The sequence below is a fragment of the Balearica regulorum genome, chromosome 3 (assembly GCF_011004875.1).
Source record: "Balearica regulorum gibbericeps isolate bBalReg1 chromosome 3, bBalReg1.pri, whole genome shotgun sequence".
NCBI lineage: Eukaryota > Metazoa > Chordata > Aves > Gruiformes > Gruidae > Balearica > Balearica regulorum.
In genome coordinates, this window is record NC_046186.1 from 123,751,858 (window position 1) to 123,769,279 (window position 17,422).

At 40.2% G+C, this 17,422-nt stretch overlaps 1 long non-coding RNA gene across 2 annotated transcripts in view; it reads left to right on the forward strand.

Annotated features, from left to right (window-relative positions):
* The first annotated feature begins 442 nt into the window (after positions 1 to 442).
* Positions 443 to 17,422, forward strand: part of LOC142601190 (uncharacterized) — a 195,457-nt gene continuing 178,477 nt past the window's right edge. For both annotated transcript variants that reach the window (XR_012834822.1, XR_012834823.1), the window contains exons 1-2: positions 443 to 557; positions 3,309 to 3,477. This is a non-coding gene — a long non-coding RNA (uncharacterized LOC142601190). The remainder of the gene's footprint in view (positions 558 to 3,308; positions 3,478 to 17,422) is intronic.

Sequence of the window (17,422 nt, forward strand, 5' to 3'; positions counted from 1 at the left end):
AAAGCCACCAACTTCAAAGCGAGAAAGAGACAAACAATTATACACACACAGTCTTGGAACACTTGGGCAGTGTTCTCTGCAATCGCAAAAATAATGACTGCTCATCCTAGTCTCTTGGGGGGAAATTTCCATATTTTTGCTTTCGAGGCACTTTCAAAGCCATTTACTGCCATAATTCATACACCGCTGGATTAAGAACCATATGCCTCTTAAAATCAGCAAGAGGCCATGTAGCGGATTTGCTGATTTAAGGAAAAGGAAAAAATAAAAATAAAATAGGCAGATTGAGACCTACTTTTACTTCAAAGGATATAATAATACCAGTTTGTAAGTCCACTCATTAAGAAACAGTTCCTAATTAATTGGATAGGGTGACAACAAAAAATATCAAACTCCAGTATGTTGACCACTGCATTTGATTTCTCTTCTTATTGTAGCCTCTTTTGGTCACCGGTTATCCGTAAATATTGACTGTACATTCAACAAGAGTTGTATCCAGAGGCTTAAGCAGTATTTGTGGATCAAGAGAGGAACATTTCAGCTGCAAAACAGGTATCGTTCTGTCAGAAATAAGGGATGGTCCTGTGACGTTAACTATGAGCGATCACGGTTTGCTACATGAGATTACAGCGTGATGCTAATTCACTTTACTTTTCAGCAGAACATGTGCCGATTTCACTGTTTAGCAGTAAAACACCTTTCATTGATGTTATTACTACCAGCATGTCTTTTGGATTATGTCGTCCGTTGTCTGGAAATTCATGTCTTTTTGGATCCGTGCTGGCTTCTCTACAGTGCAGCTCATGAACATCCTCAGAATCCAGTGTGTCTCGCACATCTGTATACCAATACATACTCACCGTCTCTGTGATAGCAGAGCAAGCTTTGCAAATAACAGGCTCTTCGTCTACGAGCGGCATGCGAATGATTGCAAAAGTGACTGCCTGAGTCTGCAGACAGCCTGGAAAAATAGCTTCAAAAGGGTTATGTAAAGATAACTGAGGAAACTTCAAAACACAGCCATAATCTTCTCATAGTTAATGGTTGCAGCAGATGTGTAGCCCATATAGTCATAATTCCTGTACACGGCAAGGAAATGGGGAGAGGTGTATTGGCATAATTGGCAGCTGCCAAAACCAGTAAAACATTCAGACTTTTCAACCAAAATTGAAATGATTCCTAATCTTTTCTGCAAAGGGACATGGAAAGAAATGTACTCTCTCTTCATCATCTTGATTGCTTTTCCTATTTAAAATCAACTGGCCCAATGATAACATTATTCCCAGCAGATAACATGACATTAAAATAAAATCAGCATCGATGTAGAGAACAGGGATGCAGATACAGTATTTGTGTCGTCTTGGCTAAACTGTAGTTATTAACTTTTCCTGAATTTGTTACTGATTTTTCTGTAACACTTTGTTGTTGGACAAAGTTTAGAGGAGAACCCCAGAAAATGTGACCCACAAAGATTAAAAGAAATGGGTTACTGAGCCTCAGGCACTGATGTCTGGAAGGGAGTGTGATTGTTTTTTTCATATATGTAAAAGTCTGCTCTCCCTGTCTGTGGTGGACAAAGCAATGGGACTGAACTGAGACTAGCAAGATTCAGGCTAGATTTTAAAAAAGCCTTCCTGGTCAGGGAGGTTATCGCACCACTGGAGTAGGTTGCTGGCATCTCTTTTACTGTGTCCTGCTTGGAACCGGGTAGATAAACATCTGGTAGAAAGGATGTAATTTGCTTTCAAAGGGAAAATGACCTTTATGTCTCAGGGTCTCTTCCCACCATATGATTCTGTAAATCTCCATGCAGTTCCTGAAACTGCTGTTGTTACTGTGTATTATTTTATTCCTGCTAACAGGTTATATGAATGAAGGAGAATTTCCTACTTCCCCTCCTTTTCCGGGAAAGATGCTATCAATAGGTGGAGAACCTCATTACAAAATACTTGGTTTGAGGAAAGGCTATTTGTTCCCTGGGAATTTTGTAGGGGCCAGCAAGTTCAAAAGCATCTAGAAAGCATCCCTCCCAGGGATCTGGGAGGCAGGACTTGATGCTGTTAATATATATCATGACAGATTGTATCTGTCACATGGGGTTATAAGTGCTTACAGAGCAAACTCCTCTTTTCTTCCTCTTTTCTTCCTCTTTTCTTCCTCTTTTCTTCCTTGGACCAACAGGAGATCATGGCCTAATTGTGTCTTCAAACACTCTGTTTTCTTGTTTCAGCCTTTCAGAATTGAAGAGGGTCAAAGTGTGTTGCATTTCAGTGTGTTTGAGGCTTCCTCTACAAATATATTTGCTGAGAGAATTTAGTTTAGAAAATTAAAGCTTTTGGTTTTATTAATGAAGAAGAGTAGCTACTTTTCGTGCTTTGAAGGGGTTTGTAAACCGCTCCAGCTACTCTAAGGGAGAGCTGCTTCTCTGTTAATCTGGGTGAATCCTGAATGGGACTGAAATGGGACTGGGGCCCAATGTTAGTCTTTTTTCACCATTCATTTCTTTTTTTGAGGTCTTAAATGCTTTCAGACAGAAACCTGATCTAAACCTCCAGTTGCCTGCAAGAGATGCATAGGAAGTCTGAGGATATTGATTAAAGCCCCCCAAATACATGCCTTGGAATTCACTTTTTACTCCTGTTTGAAAGAGCAAACAATCACATGCCTGCAATAATGTAAATTTTACTTTCATTATGACCGTAGTCCCACAAGCTAATTACATTTCAGACACAAAGCCTGTCAACTTTCCTGCTCCGTGGTGATAAAGGAACCTGCTGGGTAAAATAGCCACCACTCGTGTTATTTCAGGAAATATCTAGCTGACTGTGGGAGAAAGTTCTTGGTTCTGTATTGAAGTAAAGAAACAAAACAGGAAAACTCTAGCAGATTTATAGTAAATGTAAATGGCTATAATGATCAATATGATTGGACAACATAGTTTAAAATTAATCACAGTCTTTGTTTAAGGAACCTGTCTGGTTTTGCCTTGCATGTTCTTTTTCATATTTATTGAGAATACTGCCTGAAATTGAGACTGTTTCCACTGGGATTTAAGGTAGCATGTTTTCCTTTGCAGCCAGGGTGGGCTGAAGCTATTCCAGAGGAGTGCTGCAAAAGCGGCTTAATTTCCTCCCGACTATTTGTTACTGCTGATGTCCTAGAGGTTATCACCCTAACCAGCTGTCTGAGGAGAAGAAACATTCAATCAGTCCTTGTGCACTTTAGTGTTAGTGCAGCCAACTTAGTTTTGAGATCTGTTTCAACTAAGCCATCTGATTTTTTTTTTTCTCCTCTTTTTTTCGGTTAAGCAAATGAGAGCGCTCACAGATTTGGATTTGCCAGCTGAAATGTGAAGGTGGCAACTTGCAGCAGAGGGGTGGTGAACAGCCAAACAAACCAGAGGTGAAGGCAGCATCTTTCACCGCATGGCCCTTTCCATATTATGCTTCTGGGTGGAACATAAAGGCACTTCCAGAGGTAGGTTTAGAGGCCCAGCTGACAGGTGCTAACTTGTTTAGCTGCTGTGCCTTGATTGCATTTGATTGTGTGCCCGTAACCTGAGCAGATTCCAGAAAGGAGTCATATTCTACTTATGGCAAGTTCCTTATGCAATACATCATGGGTTTGGCGTGTAGCTTGGCCTTGTTGCAGTACTCAGGGGAAGGAGTAAACCCAAATGCGTGTGAAAGAGGTTTTGAGGGGAACTGGTGCTTTCTAGCCTGACCTGGGCCATATGACAGGACGTATTGTTGTTTTGGTGGCTTTTAGTGTTGAGCTGTGATTTATAGGAGGTGCCCACCCCCCAAGGCATAGCATTATGGCTTCTGTCTCACTCTACATCTGGACATGGGGCTGAGCAGCTACAGAGATGTCTTGGTGTGTTGTCTGAAAAGGGTGGAATAGCAGTACTGTGCGGAAAGGCTGGGAGATGAGAGTGAATGGGAGGGGAAGGGTGATGAATTCTTATTTAACTGCCTCCAGTAAATGAACACTAGATACTTAGGAGGATGCCCTTTCTACTCAAGAAGAAGCTGATGTTAATCACCCTTTCTGAACAGCTGTCATATCGCTAGTTACTAAACATCGCATCATTCTCATGCAGTATAGCAGCACTAAGCATGATATAAAATCAGGGAGGTTGAAGTTGGCTCCAATTGTTTAACATTAAACCTTTGTTGATAGTTTCAAATCTTTGCCAGATTTCATCATGCTGCTGATAACCTGATGTGCAATAACTTCAGCTTCATAAAGGCTCTGTTGGTAGAATGAAAGTCCAAACGAACAAGGGCACAGCTTTTCAGTAACCTGGGTATCTCAGTAAAATCAATAGGAACTGGTGTTTCAGTACCTATATGAATCTGGTCGATAATATGTAGCAATGTATATTGTGTGTCCAGATGTTTAATAGACTCAGTTGGGGAGAATGGTACTCAGGCAGTTGTCTGGAATTACTGCTGTATGAATTACTACTTCGTGCTTTTGGTCTGTCACTAATGAAACTGTGATGCACATCCCCGTTCAGAGTCCTCAAAGCCTGTACACAACCTGTATCCCCCGTAAGACCTCAGAGCTGCATGAAAATGATACATTGACTTTCTGCAGGGCTTTTTTCCTGGGAAATGGTCACCCTGAAAGCTCTCCATTGCAATGACATGAACATATTCACAGCCATTTGTCAGTCTCCTAACATTTACGCTTTGAAATACCCACTGGAAAGTAATAGTGCATGATTTCTAGGACACGGTGATTCAGACCCTCTGCTTTGCTGATTAACATGCCACTACGTTCTTCAGTGAAACAACACGCACTTATGCTAGTGAGAATTTGTCCCAAAGGACTGAGGAAGTAGGAGTGTAAAATAAAGTTTTATTCTAATGTTATTAAATGGCTCTGTCCTTGGAAAAGAGCACAAATACTCCCTTTATATATGAAATGAGTCTGAAAGTTTAGGTAAATGTATAAGTATCCCGTTGAGTAGTGCTCAGTGAAACACTTTTTTCATGAAATAGTATGTTCAGAAGAACAACTTACTTTGTATTTTGAGAGGAAACGGTGGAAGTGGTGAGGACATGGTGACTTAAAAAAGCCCTAGTAGTGCAAAGTCATTTTTCCATACATTTTCATGAGTATTTTTTATTATGCATTGCACACGTCCTAAATACATAATTACATGCTGTCTTGGCCGATTGAGTAAATAATACTTTAAAAAAAAAAAAAAAAAGAATGAATATTTAATAAATGGAGTGCAATGGCTTCAATGTCGGGAACATAGTACGGGTTTTACAAACCTGCCTAATTATGCACTTAACCAAGACATGAGGACAGTTCCTCTAGAGCCATTCTGGCCTGTCAAGTAAATAATATGCATTTTACAAAACCGACTAATTATGGATTTACCCACGGGACTGTAAAAGATCTGAAGATGCAGGTAAGTAATATGCACTTTATAGCCAACCATGCATGGGGAATTTAATTTAATTAAAAATGTGGTAGGTAAAAAAAGAAAGAGTAAATAATGCCTATAATCTCTCAAAAGCCAGGAAATTCAAGTTAAGTTATCTCCCGTGCCATCTTGAAAAAGTCAATATACCAGTGAGAAATATATGAGTGGGATTCACGTGGGTGGAAGTGTTTTCATTGAAGGAGATCTCATTGCTTTCCTGGAGCTCTCTGTGATTTGAAGTGTCTCTTCTGGCCATCAAGACTGCAAACTTGGGACTCCTCTTTAAGATTACATTGCGGGTTCAGGGGTACGGCGTGCCCAACGTCTGCCTTTGGTCACACTTGTGCATTTTTCCCAGAGATTGTTATACTAGATAGGCTACATGCCTGACTAGGAAAAAAAAAAAAAAAAGAAAAGAATGGAAATCTGGATTTGTATTTGGTTTTATTAATATGCATTTGCCAAGGAGGAATTTTCGGATCAGCTTAGGGAATATGAAGATGACTTGCTGTAAGCTGACATTGTGCTCTTTCTGAACCACTAGAAAAGAAACACTAAGGCTTGAACACTCCATCATGTGTCTCTCTTTGAAATACATTGTATGGAACAGAAGGCAAAAGGTGGCATCAAGACTTTTAAAGAGTCTTGAATGAGAAAAACATTCTGCGCTTAATCCTGCAAAGTACCAAGGACATTGTGTGTATTTCAGTGTGTCGCTAACCCTCTGTATACATGACTACACGAAAATTCGTGCCTGAGAAAGACTGACATTTCAGCAGACTACCTTGTAATTTATCAAATCAACGAAATCCAGATCTCATGTGAAAATATAATTAGGAGTGTTAACTAGAGTAAATGAGTAGTGCAAGGGTCTGTACATACGTACACATACTTAGATGTACTACACCAATGTTTTCTTCACTGAAGGCTTTAACAGGTGAATCTGAAAGACTGCAGACAGCACATTTCCTTAGGAAACAGTCACTCAACAATAAAGCAGTTAACACTCAGTTAATGGTGACCCATCCTTTCCACTTCTCAAACAGTATACAAAGTTGTTTTTTGGGGTTTTTTTTTGAGCCTTCCCCTTTTTTCCTACTCCAAAAAACAATGTTGGGATAGCTAAAATGCACCAGTCCCCTCTCAGATTGCTGTGTGATAGATAAATACATTGTCTGACATTTTCCCCCGGTTTTATACACCAAAGTTGTGTTCCGAATATAAATTCCTGCAAGCTATTGAGATCACAAGTATGAAATCTGAAACTGCTGGTTCTATGATGATAAAGGGACATGGTCTTTAAAAGAACCCATTTTTTTGCTGCAAGCAATGAACATGCTATGTGGAAAGAGACCTAGATTTGAAGTAGAGTTTGAAATGCTGCAGGGATTGCATTACATCCTTCTAACACTCTTCCTTGGTCAGATAGAAGCTTTTTTCATTGTTTATGTGTTTACTTTGAGAATGTTAGATTGGAAAACTTCTATTAACCCTCTTCTTCTTGGCTCCCTTTCTTCCACCATCTTTCCCTGTCGCCCACCTCCCCAGCATTTACTGAATATAGCGGTTCTGTTTGGGATCTGAAGAACTGTATTATTTAGCCACAGAAACATCTTGTCTAGCTTTTTCTCTTTCCTTAAAAATACACTATTCTTTTTAAAATGCAAAGTGGATTTGTGGTATTTGATTACTTACTGAAACCAGATACTGAAATTTATTATTAGGAAATCAAGTTTCATGCTAGGAGAGATTGGAGAGATTGTCAAATTAACAACGTGGCTTGTGTTTTAACTGTATTATGGTCTCACCATTCTGCTTGTGTTTCTCACAAAAAAACCAACCCCAATAGCAGTGATCACTGCAAAAAAAACCAACCAAACAAAAAAAAACCCAAAAAAAACCCCCAAAAAACCAAACCCACAATTGATGTTTATTGCTTAGAAATAGCTGCTTTTGCTTCAGATACCTTGGAAAGCAGAGGAGCGAAATGAGCTAGTGGCAAGCTGTGAGGGTTTCAGGACCAAATACTGCAAATAAAACTTACCTGGAGCTTTTGAGGAGTGAAAGATCAAGACTGCAGTGAACAATTTCTTGCCAGCAATTGCCTTGACCGTTGGGTCACCATTGGAAAAATAATATGATAATCTTTACATTAACTTCAGTAGTTTTCTTTGTGCCAATTGCTCCTATTGTTGCTATGCTCAGCTAAGCTGGCATGGCGGGAGGTGTATTACTAGACTGCTTAAGAGAAGACTTGCTTGAGTTCTCAAGCAAGGTGAATAGGACTTGAAGAATCTGACAAAAATGTTTTATCTGAGCTGTTCTCTTAATTAAATTAGTCCCATTCCAATAGTCAGCTGAATAGTGGTGTCAAGGAGGAGACAGCCACCTTACGAAACCTCTCCTGTAAAACTTACTGTATTTTTAGATTCTTGGATTCTTTCAGTGCCATCTGTAGCACACACATCACATTCTTCACCATGCCGTTACCTTACAGAAGTAGATGAAGAATAAGAAATTATTTTATCTAGGTCAGAAAGGGAATATGCCAAGAAAACTCCTTTGTGAAGGGAGAAATCAAGCCATCGTACAACATTAGGAAACACAAGACGCATTAATTTAGATATTCTTTTAATATTAACGATTTTAGTAGCAGCATGTCAGGATCATGCATCACCTGATGCTGATATTAGTGCTGGCTTGAAAAAATCCTTGCCTCAGCTTTAGGCAATTTAAGAAATATTTTTGGTTCCTTGCTTCTCTGAAGCCTGGTGGCCAAATCCTGCTCCTTCTGTCTGCTGGGGAGCTCTTCAAGAATTGTTACCTTTAAGACCCACAGGATTTGTCCCTGGGAACCTTAGGATGTGTGTGTTGAAGGGTTCCTAGGTCTGAGCAAAGAAATTGTGGTGGGGGTTTTTTTCTTTAGCTTTCTTCCTAAGTACACCGAGAATTCAGAGGGAATTAGAATAAAAATTCCGTGGAATTTTCTTGAAGCAGAGGGGAGAGTTGTGCTTGCACAGGGCTTGACAGCTCTTGACAGTGCTGCAGAAAATGCAAACATGCTGCAGAGCAGCCCGGGCTGTGTACCGTAGAGTGTGAGTGCCCTCTGCTGCTCCTGGACACGCTGTGCATGCCAGGAAAGCTCGCTTTTGTTTTATTATTTTTAACAAAGGTAAAAGCATCAAAAAAAGATGTTTATCCTTGTGATGCACAGTGAATGAGCACTGCTCGCACCAGATCTTCTTCAGGAACGGGCCATATTCTAAGCTCGGTTGGAATTAGTGGTGTCAGCAGTCAGTGGAGTTGACACCTACCGTAAATATCATAATATTTTTATGAACATTTACACTGGTGAGTAATTTCCAGAGCTGAAGTAACAAGCTCCGTGAATAATTCCAGTATCTATACACGAATAAAGTGAAATGCTTTGAAGTACTTAAAAGTAAATTTTAATATATTCCCTTAGTGCTCAGGTCATTTATGGTCATAGTTCCTAACTCATTTATTTATAACAGAATTTGAAGGGGAAAAAAATAAGTTTTAAGTTTCCAAGTTGGACTTTCGACAAAATCTAGCAAATCTATTTTAAACAAAATATTTTAGCTATGAAGTATTCATATTATTTTGTGCTTCTCCATATAATGCAAACTGCCAGCAGCTTTTATGGAATACTAATACTGTCTCACACACAGTACATATCTAAAGCTACTAATTACAAATTACATTTTACACAAGCTTTGAAAAGGAAGCTCCAACACTTTGTAGAATATTCTTTTAAATAGCCTAGTACAATATTAAATAATCATTAGACAAAGATTATTATAAAATCAGGCTGCCAAATTACTGACTTTGTGTTTTCTGTGGCCCTAATCTTTCATTTCTTCCTCAAGCAAAACTCCCACTGATTTGAAGAATGCAAGATTTAGGTCTATCACAGCAAAGTGGAACATCCATATGAACTACATTGTAGCTGGATATAATATTTCAGTATTATCTAGAAACCAGGTGCAGACTGTATATTGTGAACCTGCAACTGGGAAACTTCATGGCTCTTTGCCAAGTGGTCTGAGGGTATTAATAAGATCTAAAGTGTCTTCACAGTTATACTTGTGACTGTCAGTTGGAAACAGCTTTAAAGTGAATTCCAGGTTTAGGATAAACATCATATTGAAATCTGCTGTAAAAGACAGTTCTCCAGTTCTGGGACAGCTGCTTCTATGGGACCATTGGAAAAAATGCAGTCTGTGGTATGCTGTACTGAACGGAAGCAGCTTACATGGTATCATGGTGTCCTCTTTTGATTCATTAAAAATTCTGCCATTCTTTTCTTGTCCGGAGTTTAGCACTATTCCGAATAGAGCCTTAAGCAGTTTAAAGCGTCACCATGAAATTAATGCTGTGAAAAATCAATACAATTGTAATTTAATGCCATACAAGTTAGCTCGAAGTGAATGTGCTGTAGAATTGACTGGAAGGAGCATCCCACAAGTAGTGCAGGTGGCACAATACATCTGCACCTCCTGACACCTCAGTTCAAATATGTGTTTGTTTTGTTGGCTCAGATCAGTATTTTTTCATGGTCCCCACAATGATGTAAATCAGAACTAATTTAGTAGTCCCTGCACAAGAAATGTGTATTGCAGAGGTCTGCAAATCAGGACTGAAGTGCCTTGACAAAGCCGTGTGTGGTAAATTCAGGCACAGATATATCTTCCCTCTATCTTCTTCTGCTCCACACTATTGTTCTTTTGCTTCCACGAGGATAGAAATTCACCTAAGATCTTGAAGATAAATCAAATCCATAACCTCAAGTGGATATGCAATTCCATAGAAAACAAACCTGACAAAGACAGTAAGGCTAATACGATTGTAAGACAGCCGACTAGCCTAGGGGTTTCCTTTAACGTTCGGAATTGTGATAGGAATAACTTTCCTATCACAATCGGACATTAGCACAAATTCAGACCTGGTACAGGCAGGAGCTCTTCAGAACTACATGAGATCCTGGGCTAATGAGACTGCTCTTAGCACTGCTGCCTAAGTTCAAGGGGAATGTCAACACTTCTTGCCCTAGGAGGTTGCAAAGAAAGATGCAAATCTGTGGCCAAGTTGAAGGCTGGGACGAACCTTGAATGACTGACATTCAAGCAAGGTCTGTGCTGAGTACTGGCTGAAAACAGGAAACGCTGTGGTCTTGGATGTCAGCATTTGTGTGTGCTGCCAGGTGAGTTTAAGTACAAGCATGGAAGAGAAGTAGCATCTTATCTTAAAACTACTGTGTTTTTTATTTTCAATACCATACTTGGTAACTGAGTCGTCTTCATAATGCAATTGTATTCTGCCTATTTGAAGAGCAGATCCTTAGACTAGAACTCTGCATCTCATCTCTCACACAGAATTTTAACAGCAAAACTTAAAACTGAAAATTTTTTTGAGTGTTGGGATTTAGCCCTCCACCAGAAATAGATGTCTGGATCCAGGCACTATTTAATAAGCTTGGCCTTCTTATAAACACCATTTGTCTTTTCTGTTTAAAAAGCTCTCTACAGGGAGTCATGGGTGATCAGGGCTCCCAAGAGCGACCATAATATTATGCCATGAATCATCCAGTGAACTGGCTATTGTTTAAACACCTTCCCCTTCAGTTCTGCCATCCTTCCTAGCACCTCATTTTTGGCTACGAGGGCTGGGGAGCAGCTTTCACGAGAGCTGCTGGGAGTATGATTCTATGAAATATCAGAGGTAGTTTTTAAGAGTGCATCTTGCTCAGTATCACAAAGTACCATAAACATCTCATATAGGATCTATCACACAATGTGTTTGACATTGATTTACGAGCTGTTAATATATTGCTGCTCTGGAACTGGAGAGAGTGAAGGAAATAAACTAGCTTAAGCTGAGCCTCAAAATGAGAAATAGTTGTTGCCTCTACTGTTACCAACTTTGTTGCCTTTTTGATGGCTCACAAAACTAAGGAGGTGGCAGACTACTGTTTGCATTTTCCTTAATGTCAGAGTTTTCTCTTACGTGTTTCCCTTTAGAATAATGGGTTTGGAACAGTCAGAACATATGGTCTTGTAACTCTACAAAACGGTGGCTTTATTAACTTAGTGCAAGTTGTTGCAAGAATTTAGGAAACCCAGAGTTCTGTGCAGATATTGGAATGAAATCTGTACTTCTGCAGGAACATCTATACCAATCTGAAGAAGTTAGCATGGCACAGGGCAAGTGTTGTCTAGAACGCTTTCAAAAAATGTCAAGTCAGAAGTGAAGTTCCAATTCTTATTCATATGCTCTGTACCTTTCCTGTCTTCCACACAAACCCATGAGATACAGCTTTAATAAGTCCATCTGTATTACCCCTTTCTGCATTTCTTCCTGCCCTAGTGGATTGCAAAGACCAAATTAAGAAAACTCATTTCACAACTCTTTGTCAGGTGGCTTGTTTCTCTCCATCAATTGGTTTGAGGTTATGTCCACATGGGAGGGCCCCATCCCAGCCCAATCATTATGCATGCTACCCTTTCCTAGGTGGAAAGTGTGTGTAGTCTTCTGTCTTGACTCTCTTCTAGGATAGGGAGATTGTTTGATATGTTCTTTTCCATCTTGAGGTTCCTTCTGAAATTGTCAGTCTGGGTTGCTTGGCAGCTTTTGTCCTTTTATGTGGATAGCATGGATATTTTAAATAGCTATGATAGAGAAGATACTTCTGCTGTAGAACTAGAAGCAATCTTGGTGACAGTGAAACCCAAGAAGCCAATAAGTCCTTATTTGGTCCAGTAGCCATATAGAATATTTTTGGCTGTTTTAAGCCCCCCCAACTCTAGGCTAACAATGCAAATTTGTGAGGATAATTGTATATCACTTTCATATGCAGGCCCCTTTATTGAGAGGAAATACCAGAAATTAAACCTTACAAGTATCCAGAAGCAATTATAAAATGAGTAGATTATAGTCGTAATACTGTAAATGAGAATTCACTGAAATGTCAAACTACTTGCCATAAAATGTAGCAATAATATGATACTAAACACAATACAGAGAGCTTTCAAATATTAATACCTTTATTATTTTCTCTATTAATACTGATAAAGTTCAAACAATCATCACCAAGCTGATCAGGGGAATAATAATATCATTACCATCATCTGCTGGAGGGAGCTATAATGGTGCTGTCATTCTGTCCTACCGGAAGATCACTTATGAACCGACTTGGATTCTGACATAAATCCCTGGAGGTAAATGACAGGACATTACAAGGCTCAGAGGATAATTGTAAACTCACATGCTAATGGCTCAGACTTGTAAAGATACCAATCATAACAAAAATGGTAACAAATAGTAAATTAATTTTTCAGCTTGCTTGGCGTTGTCTGCTCAGGAAAAAAGTTCATTGTATTTGAAGGCTTAGTGAGCTTTGCTTGCTATATTTATTCTTTTATAGTGATCTGTACGTAATGCCACCCCTCATGGCTGGTTTATTTAATGACCTAATCAGCAGGCAATTCCTAGAGTTTTAACAGAATGGATATGCCTTTTACTGCAGAAATGCCTGCTTGCAGAGGAGGCTTCTGAGCTACTCAGACCAAGAGACCTCTGACAGATGCAGATTGGTGCATAACTTGAATGTCTTCTAAAATCTGTAGCCACTACTCTATCCCATTGGGCCATGCTGAAGCTCTCCCAAAATCTGTGTGTATATCTACATACAGCTTTGCCATCCCAACCATGGTAAATCATATCAGCATCTAACGTGGAAATTCTGCACCGAGTCCTGCCTCTGTTTATGTGTGCAGTACCTAATTTTTATCTTCGCTATGTCCATATATTTTCATATGGCTGAATTCCGCTCTCACGTTCACCGGCATGAATCTGTCACATCTTACTGACTGCTGAGAGGACATAACTTTGCCACTGACTGAGCACTCTGCTTTTCATCAGAATGTATACCCTGTGCTTCTCTTTAAAACAGCGTGTCACAAGAGACATTGAAGGCGTATGCTTCATATTAAGCATGCATGCAAGCGCTCTCTTGGATTGGGAGCACAGCATTTGCCTTCTTGTGGGAACAGAGCCATACAGGTAAAAGCAGAAATTAGTCCTTCTGTCTCTTGAGGCCACACAAAGAACACAATATGGCCTTCTTTGTTATTTATATAAACTATGTGCGTGTCCATGGGAGATCTTCTTACTATGTTTATCTCCTTTTTCTTATCAAGTTTATGTAAGATGGTTCTAAAAATGTGGAGAACAGAGTACAACTAGTCCTTTTTTTTCCCCTCTTCAAAACAGATTTCAAAATTTTGCATTAAAATACACTAATTTTTTTTAATTTCATATGAGCTATCAAGATCTGCCAAAGCAAGTCACATCAGTGACTGAATCTGTTAAAAAGAACTATATCAAAATAAGATATTTACATTAAAGAGAGGATGAATATATATAAACTATTACATTACTTAAAGGTATAGATACCCAAAATATGCTCCTTTGGGAGTATCAGGTTTAACATCAGGGGCATTGCTACCTGCTAAGGATGGGTTGAGGAGTAACAGGGCCTCAGGCAAAGCTGTGGGCCACGTTTGTTGTAAGCGATGGCGTACATTTCTGTTGCGTTGTGGAGGAATCTGTTGCTGATCGTGTACTTCACAGGTATGTTTTTAAAGTTATTTTTGTTTTAGAAACAACAAAAAAAAGAATTTGCGGAAGAGCAGCCTGTGCATTTAATTATAATACTGAATACCAATTAATAAAAAACATCAAAAATAAGTTGCTGGCTGCTGTATAATTAGGTATCTACACCCATCAGATCAAAGTATGTAAATGAACTACATTCTAATAAGCCCCACTGTTTAGCTCAAGAATGATAATGAATCTAATTTGCCTGCCTTAACTTAGCCAAAGCCACTAACTATGTGATTTTCTTTTCTTTGTACATTTTTTTGAGTTGGTACAAAAACGAGATAATCAATAATGGGGGATAGTCTCCTGAGTGATTCCCACTAATGCTAATGGGAGTTAATTGCTTATATTTAGAGGAGACTGTGCAGTTCTGGCACCCCAGTGAATATAAATTACACAGCGGTGGAGATTGCACAATAGGCTAAATCATACCCACCCACAGGAGGAGGAAAGTTATTTGGGGAAAACCATTTTATTCCTTCTGTGGCGTCTTGTCTTGCTGCTCGCGGGAGGGTTTTGCTGGCCAGGCAAGAGCAGTCTCATAGGGCGCATCATGAGGCTCCTCACCGGACCTGGGACCTGTGGGACGTGTCCTTGGTGCCCGCGGACCCTGGGAAAGAAGAGCCACCTCGGGGGCTGGCGGTGCTGCTCTCCCCTGCCAGCACACTACTGCTTTGTGGGGCTTTCGAGATGGCAACGCAAGGCTCACTGTGCCAGGGGGAGCCAGCTCTGGGATTCCTCCTATTTTTCTGGCATAAGGTGGATTTGGCTGTCCCAGCTTCAGACCCCACTATGTTTCTTTCAGCTCTCTGCTGAATAGCCCGGAAAAGGGAACTGCGTCTTGTCTGTGCTCCCACACTTTCCCTGTCCCCATGTTTCACTTGCATTTTGTCCTCCACTTACTTGCATCAGCTCCAGGGCACAAATGAAATCTCTGCCATAGACTGTTGGCACCAGAAAGTCCCTGAAATCACTGGCACAGGGCACAGCAGCTGTGGGGGTTTCATTTACCCTTTGTTGTGTTGGCATCTGCTTGCTGTGGTTCGTCATTGAAGGGCTTGGAAAGTACAGCTGGAAGTATAGCACCAGCTCAAGGCAGTTACAGTTTCTGAGGCTTCACGAGGTGGGGTCGGATAGCCACATGGTGCTGCGCTCTTCCTTCATCACCTGGGCAATATTGCCTGGACGAAGGTCCTAGCCAGAAGGTCTGGAGGTTAGTCTGGCACCTTGGAGGTGTCCCATGGTGAAACCAGTCTCTGCTGGGTGACATCCAAGGAGCAGCCGAGTCTGCCGTTTCCCTCCGTGCTGGCACAGGCGTGGTACTAATGAGGGGAAACTGAGTTTTTAATGTGATTAAGAGTTTGTCAGAGCCTGTTTGGAAGGGCTGTGCAGGGATGCTGGATTGTTAATTCTGCTATTAACATTATGTAGGAGTGAAACTCTGTTGCTTCACTTCTTAGTCTCCGAACATCCTATTTAAATTAAATTGGCCCGACATGCCTTTATCCATTTTTAAACAAGAAACAAGACAAAACAAACAAAAGCTATCACAGTTTAGCTGAGTCTGTGAAAAGTGCTGTATTATCTTAGCTACAAAAAACCCTGTAGACTTATTTGAAGATGAAATTTTGCATATTGTTAGTCTATAATTTAGGCACTTCAGTATTTAAAAAATTATATGGCTGAGTTATTTACAGCAGAAGAGAGGGAGTTGTGCGTACAGATTAGCTTCTTGTCATCATGTTTTTAAATCTGTAATGGGCATAATGGAGTCAGCTGTACAATGGTAATTTGCAAAGCCCCATTGATTTCAATGAAAGTGCAATGAGGATGGTTAAAGGTATTGGGAGGGCTGATGCTTCCAAATGAAGAGAGATTTAAAAGGCCAATATTAGCAAAAGGAACAAATAGAAATGAATGGGATTAGATAGAAGGCTTACAATACAGAAGTCCAGGCGTAGGTTAGCTGATCATTATAGCAAAACTTTCTCCCCACATTTAAACAGAACTCAAAAGGGTTTGTGCTTCCATTTAAGGTATTCGACTTATAAATACATGTTTTCATTTCTTACGAGCTGCATTTCTGATGTTCACATCTGCCCACTGCTTTTTAGCTCATTCATTACTCTTGGTTTTTATCAAATGAGCAGGAAAGGATGAGTGCTGTGAGCACCAGGCATGTGTGGATGATGCGTGCTTGAGCTGGGAACAGAAGTGCCAAAGAAGCAAACGCAGAAGTGACCTGTTTTAAGTTGCTCCCAGCTTTGCCAAACCCGAACTGCTTGAGCAGAAGTTGTCTGCTCCAGCTGTCTCCCTTAAGCTCAAACTTTTGGGAAGGTTTGGCTGAAGTGACCCAGCTGTTTGCAAAGATGAGGCTAGGAAGAAATATAGGGTAACTTTTTCACTGGATACCTCAGGAAGACACCCACGCATACTCGTGGAGAGGTGGTTTGTGCGTTGGCGATGCCGCCAAGGAATTCTAGATTTGTCTGCCCTGACAACCAGCCTTGACCAAAGGAAATTTTTGAAGCTCAATGTGAGTCAAGAAGTGGATGAAGTTAAAAGTGTTTTCAAGGACTCTCTTGATTACTGGGCAGAGAGGAGTGGCAGGACAGTAGTTCATGCTGCGAATTAGTGTCCTGCTGTCTGGTTGCTCACTCAATGACTGATGTGTCCCAGCTCAGCTCTACACCTTCTGGCATGCTGCAACAGAGTTGCTTTCAGTTCCTGGTGGTGTGTGTTTATCAGTTAAATGTAGCTGACATTTTTTTACTCCTTCCCTGATCCAGTCAGCAGGAAAAGCTTGTCCTAGCCTTTCTCTGCCTTCTTAATATGTGTATTTGGCTTCTGCTCTGAGCCGCTTTGTTGGTCATAGTTTGAACTTGGCTCCTCCTTTTGCTCAACATGAACTGAACTGAGAGACTCACCGGCCCCTTTTTCTTTTAACTTTTTGTTTCTAAGCAAACACTATCACATGAAGTCACGTCACCAAGTCCTCTCGTTACTGCTTACTAAATCCTTTCCTAGAGGAAGTTCTGTTCCTGAGAAGGGAGGAGTGATGTTTTGCTGTGATATCTTTGTGGCAGTATCTGAAGACTGTTCCAAACAGAAATGGTGTTTCATTTAACTCTTGTGTGAGGATCTCCCTCAAATTTTACAAATGACAGCTTTCAGGAACCAATTGTTAAACATTATCAAGGCATAAGTCAGTGAAAAGATGACTTGACTTATTTACAAGCTTATTTACAGTTCATCATCATTAGAAATAAGAGTATCAGTAGTAAGGACCTGGAGTTG